Raw genomic sequence first — 23,457 nt, forward strand, 5'->3', positions numbered from 1 at the left:
TACCCAGAGTCAGAACAGTAATTACTTCTGGAAGGCAGAGATGAGGGGACAGGAATTAGAAGTAGGGATGAAAGTGAACTTTAGCATGAGCTAGAATATTCTACAATGTTTTGAAAGAGAAGGGATTCACATACTTATCATATAATTAAAAATTAAAACAAAACTTTGAGGCGCCTGGCCGGTGCAGCTGGAGTGTCAGACTCTCGATCTCGGGGATGGATGTGCGAGCCCCGCGTTGGGTGTAGAGGTTACTTAAAGATAAAATCTTTAAAAAAATTCAAACAAAATTTTAAAGACGCCCAGATGTTTCTGAGGAGAACCTTGAGAATACTGATCTACTCCTTGAGAAGTCTCATTGTTTCAGGTTTTCCTAAAATCTGCCTGCATGCTGCCTTGGAGATTGTTCTGAACTGCATAGGTGGGACCTTTTTTCAAAGAATTTGATAAAAACTGGCTGAAAGAGGTGGAAAAGTCTGGAATAGCCCAACTGTCCCAGGAGTTAAGTAACACAGAGTGTGACCCTGAGCCAGACCATCTTATCCAAGTAGAAAATGTTTTTCCAGGATTGCAAAGACTGAGAAACTAAGGGAATATAACCGGTGGAGACTCAGTGGTAATTAACATGAAACACATCCACAGTGAGGGCAAGGGAAAGCCACTGGCTTTGTCTCACCCGATGCCGAATCCATTCTTTTTTCTTTTTTTTAAAGATTTTAGTTATTTATTTGACAGAGAGACAGCCAGCGAGAGAGGGAACACAAGCAGGGGGAGTGGGAGAGGAAGAAGCAGGCTCCCAGCAGAGAAGCCTGATGCGGGGCTCGATCCCAGAATGCCGGGATCACATCCTGAGCCGAAGGCAGACGCTTAACGACTGAGCCACCCAGGCGCCCCCAAATCCATTCCTAATATACTCCACAAACACACCACCTTGGACTGTTGGCTTCCGTCACTCCAGGCAGCTCCGAGGGGGGATCCCCTTTCTGATCTAGCATGTCTCCCTGTCAAATAAAGCCTAACATAGGGAAGCCTTCACGCCATGTTCTTTAGCTAAAAACAGACCACCGACCCATTCAAGCCCACTCTGACCCCTCTACCACCTGAGATGGTGGTGAGGTTTATGGGGACACCTCGCCTGGTATGCAGCAGACACTCCCCAAGCACGACACTCCCCAAGCACTGGTCATTGTCCAAATCCCCTAAGCCACGTCCTCAAACCCTTACGCAAAGAACCTGTGTCTGTAAACCCAGCAGGAACACCCCAAATCAGGTGGTACTTTATGAAAACCACTTCTTAATCACGACGTACTCTTTGGATTAAAAAAAAAAATCAGCTTGTTTAGGTTCTTTACCTCGTTTTTAAAAAATGATCAATTTAAACCGGAAGGGAGAACTGAGAAAAGGGATTTTTTTTTTCCCCTCTAAAACCTGCTTCCATCAAAGGACCGTGCTGGGGGCTGGTGGGGTTGGGTGGACGGAACGTCATCTTTGTGTGACTTCAGAGTTTGGGGGTGGTTCTGTCCCAGAGAGGGGACAATCAAAGTCACTGCGGATTTTTTCAGTGTGTTCTAACGATCCCCGAGATCACACGGCGAGCTGTGCTGTGCGAGCATTCATTCAGGGGGCCCGTGCGGAGGCTCCGAGCCTTGGCACCCTGCCTCTGGGTGGACGCAGTTCTGCAATCTAATTATTACGCATTCTTGGTGAAGTTCTCTAACAAGAGGAGGATGGCGGACACTTTCTCCACATGGGCTGCGCTAAGATCTGCCCTGTGGGTCAGTAATGCAGTTGTCTTGTGACACACGGTTCTATCTCCTAGATGGACGGGATAGGGAAAGAGCATGAAAACGAAAGTCTTTCCTAAAAGGAAATTAATCTGATGTCAAACAAACTCGAATGAAGAAAACGGCGTACGGATTCCTGAAGGTTTCCAATTCTGAACACAAACGTTATTCGGGTTAATTATTCGGGTTAATTACTACCAGGTCTCCATCGTGCCCAAATTTACAAGCTCCCCATCTTAAGCCACATTCTTGGAGGTCTACTTCCCAATCTCTATCGATTAGGAGGCCACATGTTCATTTCAAAAGGAGCCCGAGGTTTTAGCAAACAGTTGTTTAAATGAATAACCCTACTGTCCGCTACCGAAATCCCTTCTCCGAGCTCACCGTTGTCTGTTTTTAAGCATGTAGTGCTTTGGCTGTAGACGGTTCCAATGCATGTTTTATTCAAAGAAGTGAGATCCACACACTATTTATTCAACATCACAACAACCCTTTGAACAAAAGGAAGGGACGTCCTAATCTTATCCTGAAACCTTAGGTGACTGTGGGCCTTTGGGTTCTTTTGCAGCTGGTTGAGTAATAATATTAATAGCTGATTTTTGAGTGCTTTGGAGTAGAGATTAAGAGAGTGGGCTCTCAGCCAGACTGCTTATGACCGAGGCCGGTTCCACCTCTTACCATCTAGACGACCTTGTACAAGTTACTTAACTTCTGTGGGCCTCAGTTTGCCATCTGTAAAATGGGGTTTCTTACCACACAAGGTTGTTGTAAAGATCGAATGGCTTTTTCAAAGTGCTGGTTATATTCGCGTTAGTGAAAGTTTACTTTAGTGGCCAGCATTAAAACAGAAACAGAAAAGACTGGAAGAAATACAGGAGAATCTGTGGCCTGCTGTCTGTTTTTGTAAATAAAGTTTTACTGGAACCCAGCAATGCCCACTCGTTCACTAAATGGTTATGGCTACATTGGCAGAGTTGATAGTCACTACAGAGCTTAGCCTAAGCCTAAAATATTTATTATCCCTTTATTTATTTATTTGTGATAGAAAGTGAGAGAGAGCACGAGGAGGGGAGGGGCAGAGGGAGAGGCAGACTCCCCGCTGAGCAGGGAGCCCAGTGTGGGGCTCGATCCCAGGACCCCTGGGATCATGACCAGAGCTGAAGGCAGATGCTCAACTGACTGAGCCACCCAGGCGCCCCTCGTTATCCCTTTACAGAAAAAGTTTGCCAATCCCTAGAACAGATGACGAACATCAGAGCATGTCACATACAGTAACTTCTGTTTCGGGGGCAGTGTGTATGTGTGTGTGTACGTGCGTGCGTGCGTGTGTGTATGTTTGAGACAGAGGGAGGGTGGAGGGGAAGAGAGAGATGGGTCATGGTATAAAATGCATTTCCTCCTGAGGCAGCTTTGTGACTAGAGCTCAGGTCTGATCTGACACCAGATTCCATGATCCTCGGGTTATGCTGTGAGGCTTGTTACCGCGTCCTCGCTCTGAGGAAGCTCATGGTTCAGCTGCGTGACTGGAAAGGAGTCTGATGTCTCCCCTGGAGTATCCAGCTGTACCAGGCCCAGGAGCCGGCAGTCCCCACAGGAGCTGAGCCACTTAGGTGGTTTCTGTGGGATCCCTGCTGTGAAGATTTGGAGGCTGGCTGTCAGGAAAGGGTGAACTGGGCAGGCCTGGGTTGCTCACACCCTGTGCATTCCCAAGCAGGTCCTTGGTTGGCTCCTGGTAGATGAGCTCTGAGTCCTTGGGCCGTGCAACCCTCGTTGATAGGTGGTTTCTGCTAACAATGGGATTAGGGTGAGTTTTGTTCTGGGCGCTGGAGTCTGAGTAGCTGGGGTGCTATGTGCCTATAGCATGGACCCCAACAGGATCCTGGACACTGGGGCACAGGCGAGCTCTGCTGGTTGGCCACACCTGGCCTGTGTTGTCACATCAGTGCTGGAAGAATTAAGTGGAACATTGTGCTCCACTGGGAGAGGATTCTGGAAGGTGGTGCCTACTTTCTCCTGGATCTTATTCCATGAGCCTTTTCCCTTTGCTGATTTTAAATGGTGTCCTCTCACTGTAATAAACTCTAACTGTGAATATAATAGCTCTTCTGAGTCCTGTGGGTCCTTCTAGCAGCTCGTCACGCCTGAGGGTGGTCTTGAGGACCCCCGACACCGGGTCTTTATTAGACACTTTGAAAATACGCCAACTGGTGAGGGAAAGGGGCAGCGGCATGATATTGTGGGGATACCTAACCTCTCTGGGAACGAACTTTCAAGTCTGTAAATAAGCAGTTATTAATTTTTAGTAAAAATAATACCCATTATTGGCCTTCCGGGATGATTTCATAACCCAGGCCTGGCCAGAACCATGGTGACTGGTTCAGGGATAGTCATGTGGCCAACGGGAGCCCCTGAGAATTGGCGGCAGGATGTTAGCTGTAACTGCTGGGACGGGGGCAGCTTCTCAGCCCTGGTGCGGCTGAGCTGGCAGGACCTCTGCCAGAGGATGCCGGCGGCCATCTCTGTCACCACACCGGCACGGCCTCCCCGACAAGGCACACAGCTTTATGCAAAATGATCTGGGGACTGGATCCCACTGGTCCTGAAGTCTCCTTCTGGACATACTGGTCATATGAGCAGACACATTTTCCTTTTTGGCTTAAACTAATGTGTGTTGAGTTTTTGTCACTTATAATCTAAAATTCTTGACTCTGCTTGCCTCCTCCCCATGTCGGTGCAAAACCGGGTGTTTCCTACATTGCCAATGTCCAGTGCTCAAGTGCTTCTCTGCATCTTAACCACGATCAAGTTTTGCCAGGCGGCACTTTGGAAAGGCTGAACGTCTTGTCTTCTGACGGCACCTCTTAGCAGCCCCTCCCCAAGGGGATAGAAACCGAGATCTGGGTTATTATTTGGTCTGAGAGCATCAGTCTCTTTCACACGAGCACCGTTTAATGAGGCCACTGGCTTCCTGCAAGTGACCAGCCCACGCTGCCTCCACCTTCAAAGGTGTGCATGCAAGTGGCCAGAGGCAAGCAGCTCCACGAAGCAAAAATCACTGAGAGCATCAATCATGGATTCGTGGGACCTGAGTTCAAATCCTGGGGGCTGCCGTTCCCCAAGGACATGACCCTGGATGAGATGTTCATACTTTCTGGGCCTCGGTTTCCTCATCTGAATACAATCAGTGAGTCCCTCCCAGGAATCCTGTAGGATAGTGCATGTGTGATGACCCGCTCCTGGTGCTTAGGTATTATGAGCAAAAAGCAGCAGGGGCCAGAATCTCCCATTAGAAATCTTCCACTGCTTGGAAATTCCCATGCAATAGTTTAACCTGGTATTTTTCAAACCGCAGCCATACTCGTTACACCTTTGCAAGTTCTGTCCCACCGCAGGGCAACTGGGCTAACTTAACATTTTCCTTTAATTCAGCTACCCATCCCCGCTTTTTTAACTTAAATGCATGTAGTTGAGAAACAAGCTTGTTATCACGACGTAAAGGCAAATCTGTTCCACTCAGTGTACCTGCAAGGTAAGCACGAAGATAAGCAGATGTGTTAGGTCCCTGGGGCCACCTGCACGCCCAGGTCTCCGCTTCAACTCCTTCCTTCTGTCCTCCTATCTCCTACTCTGCGCTCCGATCTCCTGCGTCCCTCTTGTGAGGACCCTCGTGATTACACTGGGGCCACTTCATCACATCTGCCATAGAGGGTACAGTCACAGATCCTGGGGACTGGGACATGGACATCTTTCAGGGGCCACTGATCTGCCTTCCACGTCAGGCAATGACGAAATTACAAAATGCTGCTCTTCTGGGCACATCACCTCCCGTACCAGGTTTTAAGGCAGTGGTTCTCAGCAGAGGTGGCCCATCCTCCTAAAGGGTAGTCTGGCGGTTTTGGTGGTCATGATAATTGGCTTGGGGGGTAGTGGTATTTGGGAGCGTGTGATAGGAAATATGTATTTGGTTTTTGTCCCCTTTCCTGGCACAGAGCTCCTAAACCCTGGAATTTCCTAAGTGATGAGAGCGCTAAGGGTGAGATGGGTGTCTTGTTCTTCAGAACAAGCCCCTTCGGACCACAGTGAGTTTATGTTAACAAGGTGACTTCTGAAAAGCCCCTAAAGGGATGCCTGGTGGCTCAGTTGGTTAAACGTCTGCCTTTGGCTCAGGTCGTGATGATCCCAGAGTCCTGGGATCAAGCCCTGAATCTGGCTCCCTGCTCAGCGGGGAGCCTGCTTCTCCCTCCCCTGCTGCCCCTGTTTGTGCTCCCTCGATCTCTCTTTCTCTATCAAATACGTATATAAAGGGGCGCCTGGGTGGCTCCGTTGTTAAGCGTCTGCCTTTGGCTCAGGTCATGATCCCAGGGTCCTGGGATTGAGCCCCACATCAGGCTCCCTGCTCTGCTGGGAGCCGTTTCTTCCTCTCCCACTCCTCCTGCCTGTGTTCCCTCTCTCGCTGGCTGTCTCTCTGTCAAATAAATAAAATAAAATCTTTAAAAAAAAGTATATAAAATCTAAAAAAAAAAAAAAAAGCCCCTAAAGATGGGGCTGGTTGCCAGGGAAACCAACAAGGGATTAGAGGGCTGGAACTTTCAGCGCCATTCCCTGACCTCCGGGTAGAGGAGAAGGGCTGGAGGTTGAGTTCAGTCACCAATGGCCAATCATTTAACCAATCATGCCATTGTGATAGGGCCTCCGTAAAAACCCAGTTCTCCTACTTGTACAGAATGGCTCTGGATTCTCCTCTCTTCAATGCACATCTTTTAAGTGAGAAGCAGGTAGACGTACGTATCAGGTTCCTTCACCGTGTCTCCTATAGTGGGCAGGCCTGGGTATTTACATATTGAAATACATATTAAAATGTTTTTTCTTTTATTTCTTTTCGTTATGTTACATTCAAGATATTATCTTCTTTTTTTTTTTTTAAGTAGTGAGTGGGTGGGCTGTATTATTTAGATTTTCATTTCATGGTAGTAAATGGGGCATTTTAAGTTATTTTAAAAGGGGCTTTAAAAAATTTTAAAAAAATAAAAAGGGGCTTTGGATGGGGTGGTCAAGTTGAAATGTGCTTTAGGAAAACCTGGCTGCTGAAGTGGTGACTCAAATCCTGATGTCAAGTGCAACTATGCTGTCGACTGTTCAAAATGGAGCCCTCCCTCTTCCGGGGACGGTGTCCATAGGCATTCAGAATGGTTCAGCGTTTGACCTACCGTCGTAGGCTGTCCTGCAATACAGCCTCTAACAAAACTAGGCTGTCCCGACCCCCTGGTAATAGAATCGTTTACCTTTATACCGAGAAGGTTGGGAAAGCACCAAAATCTGCATGTGGTATGTGCCCAGGCCGACTTCGAGGAGTTTGTGCTGTGAGACCTAAAGTCCTTCTGAGGTTGTCTAAAACGAAAAAACCCGTCAGCAGGGCCTATGGTGGTTCCATGTGTGCGAAGTGTGTTCGTGACAGGATCAAGCGTGCTTTCCTTATTGAGGAGCAGAAAATCGTTGTGAAAGTGTTGAAGGCACAAGCAGAGTCAGAAAGCTAAATAAAAAAATGAAGTTTTGAGTAATAAAAAAAACGAAAGGCAAAAAAAATGGAGTCCTTTTTAAGACAAAAATCAGAGCTGTTCTTCCTCATTTAAAATCCACTAGCTTTCCCTGGCCTTCTAAGCAAAGCTAACATCTCTTAGTGGCTGCCATCTACTTCTCCTCTCCAACCCACCTATCTGTTCCCTGAACTTGCCAAACCCGCTCCTGCCTCAGGGCCTTTGCACTTGCTGTTCCGTCTGCCTGGAATTTCCTTTCCCCACGTGCTTTCATGGCTGGCTCCTTCATGACATTCAGGTCCCACTTGCAGTGCCAGACAGCCCTTTTCGATCATTCCATCTAACCCTGATGCCAACCACACTCACTCTACATCCTTTACCCTGTTACAGTTTTTAATAGCATTTATCACGATCTGAAACGATCTTTCGTATTTATGGTTTTTGGTGCTTCTCCCTCAACCAGAAGGCAGGCTCTGTGAGAGCTACTGCTATGGCCTCCGAGCCTGGAACACAGCCCAATAAACAGCAGCTGCCCCGGTAAGTAGTTTTTAAACAAATGCGTGAGTGTATGTGAGCTTTACGTACATTGCCAGGATTCCTCCTTAAAACCTTGTCCCTGTTTTACAGATAAATCAAGACACAAAGCAATGAAGGGACTTGTCCAGGGTCACACTGCTTATAAGCGGCAGAGCTGGGCTTCCAACTCGTGACTATCTGACTAAGAAACCAAAATCTTGCCCACTTGACTCATGGACCCCGTCTTCACAGGAACTAAGAGCATAAAGTATTTTATTCGGGAGAAGAGGCTTAAGGCAGATTATAATCAGGTTTTTCTTTCTGTAAATGCCTGTTTTAAAACTGTTGATGTCTACTTTTAATGAAATAAATGATTCGTTTAATTAAATTACACTTGCGAAGTTGGGAGAAATGACAAGCAGCTGCCATGTACAAATCAGCCCCGCCTTTGTCCTCAGGTCTCAGGCTGGCTTGCCTTTCTAATAACTGCCGGGTTTCAGAGAGGATAAAAGGAGGGCCCAGGGGTGGGAAAGGATCTCCCCCTATTGCCTCTGAGCATTTGTGCCTTTCATTTCCTGGACTTGATATGGAAAAGCTAAGTTCCCCGGTAAATCCCTCATTTCTCAGCTGCCCTCCTCCCTGCCCCCAAGGCCAGGCTGCGGGAACCAGACACCTTGGCTGAGATTGGAAATCAGATCACGTTAGCCGCCCCTAAAGGGCTCCGAATCCTTTCTTTGCCCCCAGCCTTTCCCCCCACTTATTGGCAGCCCATAATTTTTTAGGATGTCACTGTGGGAGTCAAAAAGGAGATGTGCTGTTGAAAGACTCATTCTGGCCACCGGATTTAGGGCCTCTTTAGATGATTATCAAATGCAGTCTTTCCAAAGGTATTGTTTAGAAGCCAACCGTCCAACAATCACACAAAGAACAACTCTGTGCGTGCTGCCTTGTTCTCCCAGCGACCCACGGTCGGTGACTCCCACGTGATGTCTGTTTCCTCCTAATCGGGGGGTCCCTGCTGGAACTCCACGATCGGTCCTTGGACATGAGGACGAGGAAGTCCAAGGTCTTTGCTCCGAGCTGCTGGGATTCTGACATCCTAAGTGTTAAACCCCGTTCCAGTCTCTGAGCAGACCCAGTTCCAGATGCGAGTCCTCCTGGACTGTTTGCTCATCTTTCCTGCTCCAGACACAGCTCGGACTGTTCCCAGGGAGGGGGAGTCTTGGTGGTCCGAAAGAGGCACCTGGAGATTTCTGAACACTTAGCACGAACTTCTTGGATGGAGTTACCCTGGCTTCGTGCTCCTCACAAGGCATTTTCTTAAACTTGTGTCACAAGTCGAGACCGGCGTCTGGGGATTTGGGAAGGGGTCTTCATATACTCATGCAAAGTTCTTCAATAGCTCGTGTTTGGTTGAGACCTCTTAGTACCTTAGGTGTATTTTTGAAAAACTTCTGGTGGCACGGTCCACAGTCAAAATCACGAAGATAACTAATTAACATAGTTAACTAAAAGCAATGTAAATGAACCCAACTATTAGGGGTGTATACTTTTGTGGGGCGCCTGGGTGGCTCAGTTGGTTAAGCATCTGCCTTTGGCTCAGGTCATGATCCCAGTGTCCTGGGATTGAGTCCCACATCGGGCTCCTTGCTCAGTGGGGAGCCTGCTTCTCCCTCTCCCTCTGCCTGCCGCTCCCCCTGCTTGTGCTCTTTCTCTGTCAAATAAATAAATAAAATCTTAAAAACAAACAAACACTTTTGCATGTTTACAAAATGTCTCTAGAATGAAAAATTTAAGGAATCCATAAATCAGGGTTTTTCATCCTTGGCACAGCTGACATTTTGAAGCAGATCGTTCTTTGTCGTGGGGGCGTCCTGTCCATGGCAGGGTTTTGGGGAGCATCTCTGTCCTCTCCCCGCTGGGTGCCTGTGGCACCCCTCCCCCAGTCGTGACAACCAAAAATGCCCCCAGATTTTGTCACATGGACCCGGGAGGCAAAATTACCCTCCGTAGAGAACCACTGCTTTAAATCATTAACAAATAATGAAAAGGCTTAGTCCTTAGTGTCAATCAACTTCGTATTTATAGAGTGAGCAACCTTATTAATAAAACAGGCTTCCTAAGTGGTGAGCTAAATTAAATTAAAAAAACCCCACACAACCCACACCTAAGTCTCCCAACCAGCTGAGTGAAAGGTGCCACTTTCGTATCCCAAAGGGCAGCGTGACCCAGTGGTTCAGACATCCGCCGGCACCCCCCGGGCTCTGTCCTTCCTCCTGGAAGGTGTGTGACTCTGGCACGTCACGGGGCCCGTTTCCTGTCTGTCGGAGGTGGGGGTAACCACAGCCCCTGCCTCCAGGAACGGCGAGTCGGTGAGCAGACCCAGGGAGGACACTTGAGATGAGCACCAGGCTGGGGACACGCACCACACCCGCCTCACCTCCCGCTGTCACCTGAAGGGAAGGCCGGGGGAGACACGGGGCGGGGGGTTGGCCTGGCATTTTGCAGTTCCCAGCCCTCCCTCCTCTTAGCACCCAGACTGCTGCTCCCAGGCTTGTGTCTGGCGGGACCCTGTCTGGGCTTGTAGGCCTGCCCGCTGGAGACGGTTCTCACAAATACAGGCAGCCCGCCACCTGCGTTTGCCTTGCTCTTCTGTGTGGATCACCCTGACACCCCAAACTTCAGGACAATGAGCTTCTGCACCTAGTCCGGAACCTCTCCCCTTCTTTGAAAGAGGAAAAAAAAACAACCCACACAAACACACAAAACCAATCAAAGCCATCACACCATGCAAGCCAACTGGGTCTTTAAAAAAAAAAAATCACTGCCAAGTAGCTGTTTACAAGCTGAACAAATAATTATCCTGCCACAAGGAAGAAAAGTATTAATTAAAGCTATTCATTAAACCAGCCTCACTATTCTGTGGGGTTTATCTCGTGGAAGTGTCAGCCAGAGGTTAGGGACGGATTAGCACACAATGGAGGGCCCTGCCAGTTAAATCTCCTCCTTGTGGTTTGCTTTTAATAATAAAGTTGTCATTAAAAGAAAGAATTTAATGATTTTAATTGGGTTTAATTACTTGGAAACTAGTGGAAAACAGATCAGCTTGTTTAAAAGAGAAAGACAAGAAAATGATGGTTGTAAAGAAAAAATAGTTTGATTCACATGTTTAAACAGTGAAGTTAAAAAAAATTACACCCAACAACTTGGCCCTCTCTGGAAGTTTCACAGGAGAACACAGAACATAGAAAGGATCTGCTTAGCTCAGCAAATGGGTCTATTTGTACTAACAAGAACGTTACCAAAAAAACCGTAGGATAAATCCTGTCACCACTGAGTCACAAAAGAGCCAAGCCGACTACAAATGATAAAATCATGTTCAAATCTAAGAGAACAAACAGAGATGTCTATACTGGTTCCTCTTTGGGAGTTTTAAGCAACCACTCAGACGCTTCGATTTGTTTTTATCCTTCAAAAAACGTTCTTTCAGCTGGAGGGATCGGGCAGCTTTTAAAGCATTTTCCGAGGGTGTAAATTCAAAGGCAAAAAATAAATAAATAAATCATAAATAAGTAGATGTGGATGTGGGGCAGGGCCACTGTCCCGAATCGCCCACACGGAGGGGTTTCCTGGGACTTGAGGCTTTGAGTGTTAAGATCGGGAAAGTTCCAGACAGACCCCAGGAGATGGTTTCCCTAAAGTAAGTGAGTCACTGTCCGGGACAAAGGGCCACTTGATGGCACAGGAGACCAGTGCATTTTTGGAAGTTCACACAAGGGCTTAGAAGAGGGCCCCCCGCCCAGCAAGTGTCCACTGCTTGCGTCCGGGTCCGTCCTCGACGCTGGGCTTGTCATTATGTGTAAGGGTTGTGCTACTTCCGCTTATCGTCCACAGAGGGGACATTCTTACATGACCAGCAACGTGCTTCTAAAGACACGGTTCTTCAAAAGACATTTATTTCTTCATCTATTGTTAGTTATTATGATGCTTATTATTCATTTACTCTATAAAGACTGCTTGCGGCCGGGCAGGCTCAGTTCCAAGCACTTCTCATGTAGTAACTCACTGACTCCTCCCCCGTGATGCTATGAGGTGTTACTGATACTACAGTCATGCCGCAGAGGTGGAAACTGAGGCCCAGGGAAGCAAAATGACTTGCCTGAGGTCATATGGCTAGGCAATAGAGCTGGCTTTGAACTTGAGCCGTCTGGCTCAAAAGCCCATGTTCTGGACTAGAGGCAAACTTTTCTAGACCAGGTGAACTTTTCTGTAAAGGACCAGGCAGCAAGTATTTTAGGCTCCGTGGCCCATATGGTCTCTGTCACCACTCAGATCTGCTGCTATAGCACAAAAGCAGCCACAGACAATACGTACATGGATGGGCATGGCTGTGTTCTAATAAAACTTTATTAGAAAAGAAACAGGTGGCGGGCCAGCTTTGGCCCACAAGATGGATATAGTTTGCCCACTTTGTTGTCAAGCTCTATGCTCTCAGACAGTGAATGTTCCTTGCTGCGCGCAGCCCACATTCTAGTGGAGGGGGAAGGCCATGAAAACCTAAAAAACATTTCATTTCAGCTAGTGACAGGTGAAGAAAACGAAAGATGAAGATGTGCTGGAGGGTGAGAGAGAAACAGAGAGAGCAAGACAGATCTAGTGTGTGTGTGTGTGTGTGTGTGTGTGTGTTTGGGGAAGGCTACTAGAGGTCGGGCGGGCAGGGAAAGTCTCTTGGAGGTGCTGACACCTGAGCAAAGACCCCAAATGAAACGAAGGAGCCGGCCGCGGGATGCTTACACAGCAGGAACAGCAAGTGCAAAGGCCCTGAGGCAGGAACAAGCACTGTGTGTCAGAGAACAGAGAGAAGGCTGTGGAGGGAGTGTATTAAGTAAGTGGGAGTGCAAGGAGAGAGCCAGGCGGGATAATCAGATGAGGCCACGCAGAGCAGTCTGAACTTTATTCAAAATGTGACTGGAGACAAGGGAGTTGCTGGTGGGGAACCAGTTTCAAGCAAGGAGAATGAAACGATCTGATTTATATCCAAAATAGATCACCAGGGCTGCCTTCATGGCACTATGTCATCCTATCCAGCCAAAAACCCAGGGAGGTAGGTGTTGTTACTATACCCATTTCACAGATGAGGGTCTGAGGCTCAGCGAATCCTTGCCGTCCTAAAGATGGAACTCAGCTCCAGGGTAGTCTGCTCTAAGCCCATCTTTTCCTCCCCTGTCACTCAGCCCCAGAGGATGTGACATCAGATGTATTTGGACCATCATCTCTCAGCCCAAAGGTTTCTTTGCATTGAGGATCAGGAAAACGAGGGAGTTTGGCAAGAGCTGATACTAGCCTGGTTTCAGTCTGCATTACAACTTACAAACACTGGTGGTGTGTCACGGTATGATGAACAGTGCTAAGGGTCCTATCACCCCTCAACCAGGGAACCGAAAGAACAAAAGGAGGGTAAGAGAGAACAAACAACTGTTTTGAGTAGCAAAATGAATTTCCTCTTAAATGGTGACAGAGCACTCAGCATATTGTCAGCTGGACTTCCAGCGTCTACAGAGGGGCCCTGAGAAAGAGCTAGAGGTCACTGCGTGTGGCTCCTTCCAGTCCTGAGGGTAATGTTCTCATCGACATCTATCAGGACACAGGGCTCCTCTTCCCTCACATTTCAACTTAGCTGTCAAGATGCAGCATTGCTGAGAACGATAGAAATTCATTCATCCATCCTTTCATTTATGCTGCAAATATTTACTGAGTGTCTTTTATGTGTCAGGCACTGTTCCAGGCATTGGGATACCTCAGCACACAAAACAGTCATATAAATGAATAAAGTAAGATTTGCAGTATGTCTGATGGCAGGGATGCTATGTATGGCCACATAGGTTGTGCACTGCATAACTCTAGGGGCACCATTCACATGGACCACCATGAAAGTGGTGCCTCCTAGAGTTGAGCAGTGCACATTCTGTACTCCTGCCAGGTGGTGGAAAACACTACAGAAAAAAAATATGGCAAAGAATCTGTGTCATGTATGTGGGCTGTGTAGGAGGTGTGGCAATTGCATAGAATGGTTAAAGAGGTATTTGCTGAGAAGGGGGCATTTGGGCAGATTTTCGGGGGAGAGGGAGGAAGCCATGCGGGAATAGGAGCATCTCAGATAGAGGGAACCAAGTGTTCAAAGGCCCTGAGGTGGGAGTGTGTCTGGCAGGTCTGAGTACCACTGAGGAGGCCAGTGTGGCTGGGTCAGAGTGGGGGAGGGGAGGAGTACTAGAAGAGGGCATAGAAGTAATGGACCCAACCCTTTAGGGCCACATCTAAGGTCATGGACCCAGGGAACTGGCCAGATTATATTTAATCTTCAAAAAATTTTTCAAAGATTTTATTTATTTATTTGACAGAGACAGCCAGCGAGAGAGGGAACACAAGCAGGGAGAGTGGGAGAGGAAGAAGCAGGCTCCTAGCGGAGGAGCCTGATGTGGGGCTTAATTCCAGAATGCTGGGGTCACGCCCTGAGCCAAAGGCAGACATTTCAACGACTGTGCCACCCAGGCACCCCGTTAATCTTCAAATGTTAACTGAGCACTTATTATGTGCTGGGTAAGACCACATGGGGTCTTGGCCTCATTGTGGCTTACAACATACATGCGGAAGTGAGTGTTTGCTGTTCTTGTCTGCACAGCATCCAGCCCACCTGCTGGTAACAGCATCATAAGTGTTTTTTTGGGGAGCCTGAATTTCATCACACCCTATCTGCATAGTTATGAAGAAGATGACCCACCTAACCCCAGGGTGAATGGTTTAAGCCAGGTTAAGGACAGTTTTGTCTGGCACTTGGCTGGAACTACTGGAAAAGAGGTAGTCTCTATTTACTGGGGTTACTGAGCTGGCAGGGTATTGGTCTTGTGCTGCTAAGGGGCATTTTTGCCACTGCAAATGAAAGAAAACCGAGTTCTGCTGACATTGCTTGAGCCCCTGGATTCAGCCGTACCTGAAGCCAATACACCCCTGAACATTTTGGTTATAAAAGCCAATGAATTCACTTTCCTGCTTATCAGCTTAAGTTGGGTTTCTGTTACTTATAACTGAAAGGAAACTGATTTGAGAGCAATTACGAGGCATATCAAATGGGCTGTGCTAGAAACTAGGGAGATAGAGAGAATGAAGACACAGTCACCATCCTGGCACTTGAGAAGCTACAGTCTAGTCGGGGAGATAGACAAGTCATGAGGTGATAACACATCTAGTGATCCATGCTGTAAGAGGGGCAAGTGCAGGGTGCTAAGGGAACACACAGGACGGATGCCTAATCCAGGACAGTCAAGGAAAGCTTCCTAGAGGCGGAGACATCCAGTTTAAGACCTGAAGGTTGAATGAGCATTAGCTGGGCAAATGGGTGGCAAATGAGACAACCATTCCTGCTGGAGGGAACAGCACAAAGGCCCAGAGTTTCTAGGTGCAACTGCAAAGCTGTAGCCTAAAATAGAAATATAAACTTGAGAGTCTCAGAGCTGAGGCGGGAGAGGATCTGGAAGGGTCCGGAAGCCGGCCCACAGAGTTTGGGCTTCCTTCTGTAAATGAAGCACCAAAGACAGCCATACTGACAGAGACTAAGCAGCTCCCGTGAGTGCACAGAATGGCCCCAGTGAAACACAGGGCCTTGCTGTCTTTCACTCTTCAACTCCTGCTGTGAGAAATATTTAACTTTCCCCTTGACGCTTCCTAGAGAGAGACAACAGTGCAAAGGACAATAATGATGACTGATATTTGGCCTTAGGCAACAGGAAGGAGTGGGGACTGTGGCAAACTGGAGCCCACCTGCCCCCGCTGAAAGGGGCAGCTGCCACGTGGCTCCAGCCAAGTGATACCATTTGGGTTTGTGGGTTCTTCATGGCCAGACCTTCTGATTTTTCAAGAGAACCCAGAAATCTGAATTTTTACGTGAAATCTCTCAATTTTATTTTTAAAAAAAGATTAATTAATTTAAGAGAGAGCAAGCGAGCATGCGTGCATGAGCAGGGGGAGGGGCAGAAAGAGAGGGAAAGAAAATCTCAAGCAGACTCTCTGCCGAGCGCGGAGCCTGACGTGGGGCTCCATCTCACAACCCTGAGATCACAACCCGAGCTGAAACCAAGATTCAGAGGCTCAGTAAACTAAGCCACCCAGGGGCCCCTCAAAATCTCCCAATTTTAAATGCTGGCCAACTAATGTTAAAAATGCAACAGAAAACATGGTTGAGAGTCACTTGTGGCCTGCGGACCGCCTCCCTTCCCCCAGCATGATGTCTGGCATCGGGAGGAACTGGGGGCTTTGTGATTGGCTGTCATGTGCTCAGGTGGCCTTGGGGCTCAGAATGGCCTTTGGAGCTCTTGGGTCTGATTGTTGTTCTGCCACTTATTAGCTTGGTGGTCTGGGGTGGTGTCCTTCCGGGTAGAATGGGGATTACCACACCTGCCTTCGTGGGTTTGTCTTAAGGACCAAGGGGATGACTCGTGGCCCAGTGCCATGCACGTGGGGGAGGACGTTATAGCTTTTATCCCTATAATTGAAGCTTTCTGGGAAGGGGTTATATGCTACAAACTGAAAGGCACTATAAAAGTGAAAGTAAATGCTTTTTTTTTTTTTAGTTCTTACATAGATTTGACAATGAGCGAAATGAACCAATTCCTCGAAAAACACAAACTACCAAAACTCACCCAGGATGAGCCAGCAGCGAGCGTTAAAGGGATTGAATTCACAGTTAAAAACCTGAAAAACAAAATCTCCAGGTCCAGACGGTTTCACTGGAGAATTCTACTAAACAGTTCAAGAAGAATTAACACCAGTTCTCCACAATCTCTTCCAGAAAACAGAAGACGACACCTCCCAACTCATTTTATGAGACCGGCGTTACCCTGACCCCAAAACCTGATGACGAATTTATTATTATTTTTTAAAAAACTCCTCATTTTCCAAATACAAAATGTGGATCTTTTTCCAGTTCCAAACAGTTGTATCCCTTCAGAAGTACCCATAGTGCCCTTCGGGAAGCATCACCTGATTCTGAGGCTGGTCTGTTGAGGTCAGTGGGGCAGGAGTATTATTCCGATCTTACAGATGAGCAAACACCTCTCTTGTTCCTAAATATTTTCATCAGCTCAAAAGAAAACCCCATACCCGCAAGGCTGTTGCTCCCATTCCCCACCCCCCAGGCCCTGGTAGCCCCCCACCTATATTCTGTCTGTATGGATTTATTGATTCTGGATGCTCCGTAGAAATGGAATCACAAGATGCGAGACCTTTTGCGTCGGGCTTCTTTCACTTAGCAAAACGTTTTTAGGGTCCGTCCACGTCATAGCATGGATCCGTACAGCACACCCTTTTATGGCTGAAAAATCCTCCATTGTACGAACATCCTAAGATGTGTTTATCCATTCATCCGTTGATGGGCATTTCCAAAGGGATTCGAAAACTACTTTCTACTTTGAACCGGGCCCCGTGGGGGGACTTGGATCAGAGCTTTCCCCCTCTGCCGTCAGAAGCACCTATGAGTTTACTCATTCACAGGGGAAACGGGGGAAGCAGGCATGGTGGGGGGACCTCCTAATTCCCTGTCAAAGTCAACCCCCAACACGACCTTGCCGACACCTTCCTGCCATTCACCGAGTGACACCCTCATCCCCAGAGGCTCACAGCAATTCCAGTGATCCTGGGACAGCTGAAGAGCCCTATTGTTGGAAAATAAGAACCGTAAAAAGTGCAGGTGGGGCGAGGGGGGAGGCAGCTTCTCAACCTGCTAGTTAAGTGTAAAGGAAAATTGTTCCCATTATTTCGGTTCACAGGGTGCCTAGGATTTTTTTCTCTTTCCTTATCATTGTGAGCACCAACCCCTATATTTACAGAAGACAAAGAGCCTCTTGCTCGAGCCCAACCCGACAATCTGTTGTGGGTTCTGCACAGGAGATTTAACCCCCCTTATTATTATTACTTTTTTCAGATCCCCTTCGGCATTCACTGAAAGGTAGAGCTAAAGAAGGGAACAACAAAACAAAACAAAAAGTCGGTGAAAGAAGTCTTGGGAGGCGGTTGGCATTTGTTAAATTTGTGGGCGGAAAATCAGGGGTCTTAACCGGCTTGAAAACCCGCAACCTATGTTGATTCTGCGAGGAAATGGTCTCTCTCCAAGCAGCAGAGAGCACAGGGCTTCAAAGAAAGTCCCTGCTAATGAGCACTTTTCTGACAACCCCAAACCATCTCTGAAATTTATTTTATGTTGGAAATAATCCTTTAATGCTCTAAAATACATAAGCAGAGGCACTTGGCATAGAGGCCCACGGGCTCAGGGAAGCAGTATTACACAGGATTAAATCTACAAAGGGTACCACCCCCTGCCCACGGCCCCTCCAACTGTCGTTCACCTCTAGGACATCTTTCAAAGCGTTTCCAGCCTCTTCCTCACCCACCCCCACCAGAATGACAACCACAGATGCCTGCTTCTTGCCCTAATGGATGGAGCGGAGCGGCTAGCAAAGTCACCATCCCCGGTCCTACAAAGAAAATAATCACCGCTCTCGAAGGCCAATCAAAGTCCTCATTTCTTTATTAGCCGCAAAGACTAAATACCTTTCACTTAACTGAAAAGAGAGCTGGAGGGGGAAAAACAAAGATTTAAATACAAGGTTTAACCCCCAGTGGGGGAAAGAAATCTCCGACTTCCTCAGAAAATCCTTTCCAAATTGTATTCATCTTGACTTAATCCACATCTACCGAGTGAATTAGGCAGTATTTATTTTGAAAATCTATTTTATAGAGTTCCAAGGACTCTGTTTTCCTTGGGCAGGGGCTGACTCCATTTCAGAGCTGGAGGCCGCTGCGAGGGCCCCGCCAGGACTTTAAACTTCCAAGGTGCTAGCCTCACATGGCCAGCACCGTGTAAATAAACACAGCTGAGCCCAGAGAAATTGGAAGGTTTTCTCATTAAAGAAATAAAATAAACAGATGTCCTTAAGCACTTTGGCTGTGTTTGTCAAAGGATGGAAAGCTCTCGATGTCTGAGCGGCAGAAGTGAATTAGAGCTGCATCTCAAGGTAGATGGGGTAAAAAGAAAGAAAAAGAATCTGTGGTCCTCTGAATTAACTAATAGTCCTCCAGGGAGGGCACGTTTGATTTGAACCGTAGCAACTTCTACAAATAGTTTTTAACTGCTGGGTCATAAAAGCGGTTTTTTTTTTTTTTTTTTTTTCCTTCTCAGTTTGTAAAGCAGTAACGGACAGGCTCAGCCGTGTATCGCCAACTGGATCTGATTGAATCCTGATGGCACTGCGCTGGGTATTGGATTCCGGAATCTGAGCCGGAATCACGTAATAACACCCGCTGAGGAGTGGGGGAGGACTGCGGCTGGTCGAGGGGGCAGAGGAGCCATGGGGGGTGGGGGGTTGGGATGTGTGTAGAGCTGCGATCTGGCCAGGCTCGCTCTACCCAGCCTCTTCTAGACGCACAAAGAGGCTGGCGGGCAGGCTGGATCCACGAGAAAAGTTGTCACCAAGTGGATTCATGGCTCACATCTTGCGGCACAGACCGTTGTGTGAAGGAATCACCTGCAAGTCAAGTTTAAATGTCCATTCTGGTTCAGTGCACCTGGGACCCGAGACTGCATTTCTAACAGCTCCCTGCTGATGCCCGGCCCTGGACCACACTTCAGGTTGCTGGGAGGGCTTATGTGACAACAGGGTTCTGACAATGAGGAATTCCCATTCCTGGAATCGGGAGGAAGTCTGAACACTGGGACCTCCTGGAAGTCTTAGTCTGGGTCTCCCCGGAAGCAGCCCCTGAGCCTAGGATTCCGGTGCGAGCAGTTTATCTGGGAGGAAACCCCGGGAAAGCACTGGGGGCTGAGTAGGGAAGTGGGGACAGGGGAATAAAGTCAACAAGGGCAGGTCAAACGAACGGGTCATTGCTGTGTGCCACTGGGGATGTCTGGGAGACTGGGAAGAACACCCCAGAGTGTCACAGGTCCTGGCAGAGGGAGGCCATCATGCCCACAGGAATGGGGAGGGCTACAGGGACAGGGCGGGGTGCTCACAGCGCCGCTGTCATGAAAATTCCATCCTAGCCACCTAATGAGGAGGATGGTGATGTGATTCTCTCGCCAAGCAATCCCAGCAAGAAACGAACCCCGCGGTGTTACGGCAAGCTCCGTGGTGCTCTGAGCCTTCCACAGGGTGTTCAGACCTCATCAGGAAGGGCGGAGAGCCCTGGGTGAGGACACTGGGCGAGGAGCATTGCTTCCCTTCCAGCTGTTGGAGGAGGGGGAGGCGGTGCGGGTGGTAGGGGTTTACAGCACTCTGAACAGACCCCCAGCCATCACAGCTTCCCTGGACAGATGCTCACGAGGACGGAGACGGCCTGCGTTTCTGAGAGGATGTTAAAGGCACAGTTTCGAACCACCTGACAAAGCTTAGAGGTCGGCTGGAGGGAACCAGGCGCCAGTAATCTCTGCCCCCACACATCCCACACACTCTGGGCACAAGCCGGCGTGGGTGGGTCACAAATGTAAGTGTTTCCGGGGACAAAGGAGGCACCATCCATGAGGGGAAGAACTCCACAGTCCACCACCCAGCGTGGGGGGTCTGAGGGGCACCTGAGGGCATATGTCCTGTCAGAGGTCCCCACTCTTTGAAAACCTTAGGCTTGCAGTTGCCAGACCTCCCCAGTTTTCAAGGGAAGTGAGACATCCAGGTTTTTATGTAAAATACCCAGATTTAAAAATATTGGCAGGGCTAGGGGCGCCTGGGTGGCACAGCGGTTAAGCGCCTGCCTTCGGCTCAGGGCGTGATCCCGGCGTTATGGGATCGAGCCCCACATCAGGCTCCTCCGCTATGAGCCTGCTTCTTCCTCTCCCACTCCCCCTGCTTGTGTTCCCTCTCTCGCTGGCTATCTCTGTCAAATAAATAAATAAAAATAAAATCTTAAAAAAAAATATTGGCAGGGCTGACAAGTGGCTCAGCCGGTTAAGCATCTGACTCTTGGTTTCGGCTCAGGTCGTGATCTCAGGGTTGTGGGACTGAGCCCCGTGTTGGGCTCTGCGCTGGGTGTGGAGTCTGCTTAGGATTCTCTCTCTCCCTCTCCCTCTGCCCCACCCCTGCATGCATGTGCACTCTCACCCCTGCTCTCTCTCTCTCAAAAAAAAAAAAGAGATATAGGGCACCTGGGTGGCTCCGTAGGTTAAGCATCTGCCTTCAGCTCAGGTCATGATCCCAGGGTCCTGGGATCGAGCCCCACATTGGGCTCCCTGCTCAGCGGGGAGCCTGCTTCTCCCTCTCCCCTTGCTCCTCCCCCCTGCTAATGCTCTCTCTCTCAAATATATAAAATCTTCAGAAAAAAAAGAGATATAAAAAAATATCAGCAATGAATTGAGAACTTAAGGAAATGCCAGGGGGCCAGACTAAACCTGTCTTTAGGCCAGATTTGGCCCTGCATTGCCAGTTTGAAATCTCGAATCTTTTCGGACTGAGCAAGGCATGGCCCTTTAAAGGCACAGCATGGAAGGAAACCCTGGATAGGATTCTGCTCAGGCAGGCATCAAGGGCCACCTGGCTCCAGCCCAGGTCCCCCACCTGCTAAAATGTCCCTGGCCGCTAGCCTGCCTAGGGGGGCCACTTCTCAATACTCCACGGCCTTCGCTGAGCCCCTGCTGTGGGCCAAGCTCTGGGTGAGGCCAGGCCAGGCTGGCACCCAGCACCCTGGCCCCGGAGAGATGCTGACAAGCCCCTGTCCTGTCATGTGTGTGGACATCTGTTCCCTCGAGGGCAGGCACCCTGGAATCTCATTTTTGCAGTGCCTGCAATTGCTCGTGCTTAAGACTCCCTGCCCGCAAGCTATTTATTTGTTTATTCAACAAATATTTGTCAGGCAGATGTGCCAGGCACTGCTGGGAGCCAGGGGATGAAGCTATGAACGCATCAGACCCAGTCCGTGTGCCCTTGGAGTTCACAGTCAAGCAGAAGAGTGCACTCCAGTGGCTTTTCATTTTTACCCTGAGAACATTCACACGGATCGCTGGGGAGGCCGTTTAGATGCGTGGTTGAGAGCAGTGGGCCATACCCTGGCTTTCATCCCTTCCAAGCTGGGCGACTGCGGCTGAATCACACCACCTCTCTGAGCATCAGTTTCTCCAGAAATGGCCACGCCTTACAGGTCATGGTGGGAGTTCAGTGAGAGAGAACTTGCAAAGCTCGAGAGTCCCTGAAGGATGCTTGTCACAGCATCGTCTGCAGGTGGGGACTTGGGGGACCCTGGGTGTCCTCCTGGTGGGGAGCGCAGAGAAGGTTAACATGGAGTTCAGAGCAGCGGTTCGATGCAGGGTTTCTCAGCTGTGGCACTATGAACATTTGGGGTCAGATCAATCTCTGGGGTGGGGGCATCCTGGGCATTGCCCGATGTTTCACGGCATCCCTGGCCTCCAGCCACTAGAGGCCAGGAGCACCCCTCTAAGTTGTGACAACCCAAAATGGTTGTGACGTTGCCAAATGTCCCAAGTCACCTCCAGGTGAGAGCCACTGAGTCAGAACACGGGTATCGCATGCGTGGTGACGTGGAGGATCCAAAACCAAGAGCAGAAGGAGAGAAGTGAGAAACACATGGTATGTAAACAACACCGTTTACAGAGGTGACAGAAATGGACGCAGAAAACCAGACCGCACTGTACGGGAAAACAGAATCTACCACATTAAACCATGGGGAGGGAGGAGGAAGGTCCAAATGAGTCTACGAGGAAACACACGTTGTACCCCCGTGAAACAAGAGAGGGGCTTTGTGTGCACAGACAATATGAATAACTCAACGTCTGCGTGTGAGGTCGAACTTAAAAACTAATAGCGCTCAGCAGAGTACTGGGCATATAGTGCACTGTGCAAAAAATAGGGGAATTTGTTCAAGAGGAATTTGCTAGTTGGCAATAGAGGGCGAATAGGTCAGGTCTCTTCAGAGGAAGACCCTGGACAGAAAATAGGACATCTCTGTAGCCCAGTGTGGGAGAATAAGGAATCGTGTTGCATTCTTTATCTGTGCTTGGTTCCTCCTTCGAAATGTATCCAGATCGCCACACTTCTCACCACTCCACCTCTCCCACCCTGGTCCAAACGACCATCCTCTTTCAGCTGGACTGTTGCAGTAGCCTGCTCACTGTTCTCCCTGCTCCCAACCTTGTTCCCCTGTGGTCTACTCTCTCCAGAGGAGCAGCCAGAGGGATTCTTTAGAAATAGAACTCAGACCCTGTCCTTCCTCTACTCCCATCCTCCATGGCTCCCACTTCAGAGTAAAAGCCTGGTGTGTTACTACTCTCCTCCTCGCTTGCTCTGCTCCAACTCAGCTTCCTTGTTGTCCCTAAAACTCACCAGGCAAACTTCTGCCTCAGGGCCTTTGCACCTGCTGTTCCCTCTGCTCTGCCACCAGATATCTGTTCCTCTACTTCCTTTAAGTCTTCTTTTTTTTTTTTTAAAGATTTTATTTATATATTTGAGAGAGAGTGAGAGAGCGAGCATGGATGGTGGGGAGGCTCCCTGCTGAGCAGGGAGCCCGATGCGGAGCTTGATCCCAGGACCCTGAGATCATGACCTGAGCCAAAGGCAGACACTTAACTGATTGAGCCA

General features: G+C 48.7%; 1 protein-coding gene and 1 pseudogene across 2 annotated transcripts in view; one reads left to right on the plus strand and one right to left on the minus strand.

Moving 5' to 3' along the window:
* EYA2 (EYA transcriptional coactivator and phosphatase 2) overlaps positions 1–23,457 on the minus strand; it is a 267,436-nt gene that overhangs the window by 55,545 nt on the left and 188,434 nt on the right. The window lies entirely within an intron of this gene.
* LOC123797054 (large ribosomal subunit protein eL34 pseudogene) lies at positions 6,941–7,346 on the plus strand (annotated as a pseudogene).

This window comes from Ursus americanus, chromosome 22, assembly GCF_024610735.1.
Source record: "Ursus americanus isolate L20-20 chromosome 22, mUrsAme1.1.p, whole genome shotgun sequence".
Taxonomy (NCBI): Eukaryota; Metazoa; Chordata; class Mammalia; order Carnivora; family Ursidae; genus Ursus; species Ursus americanus.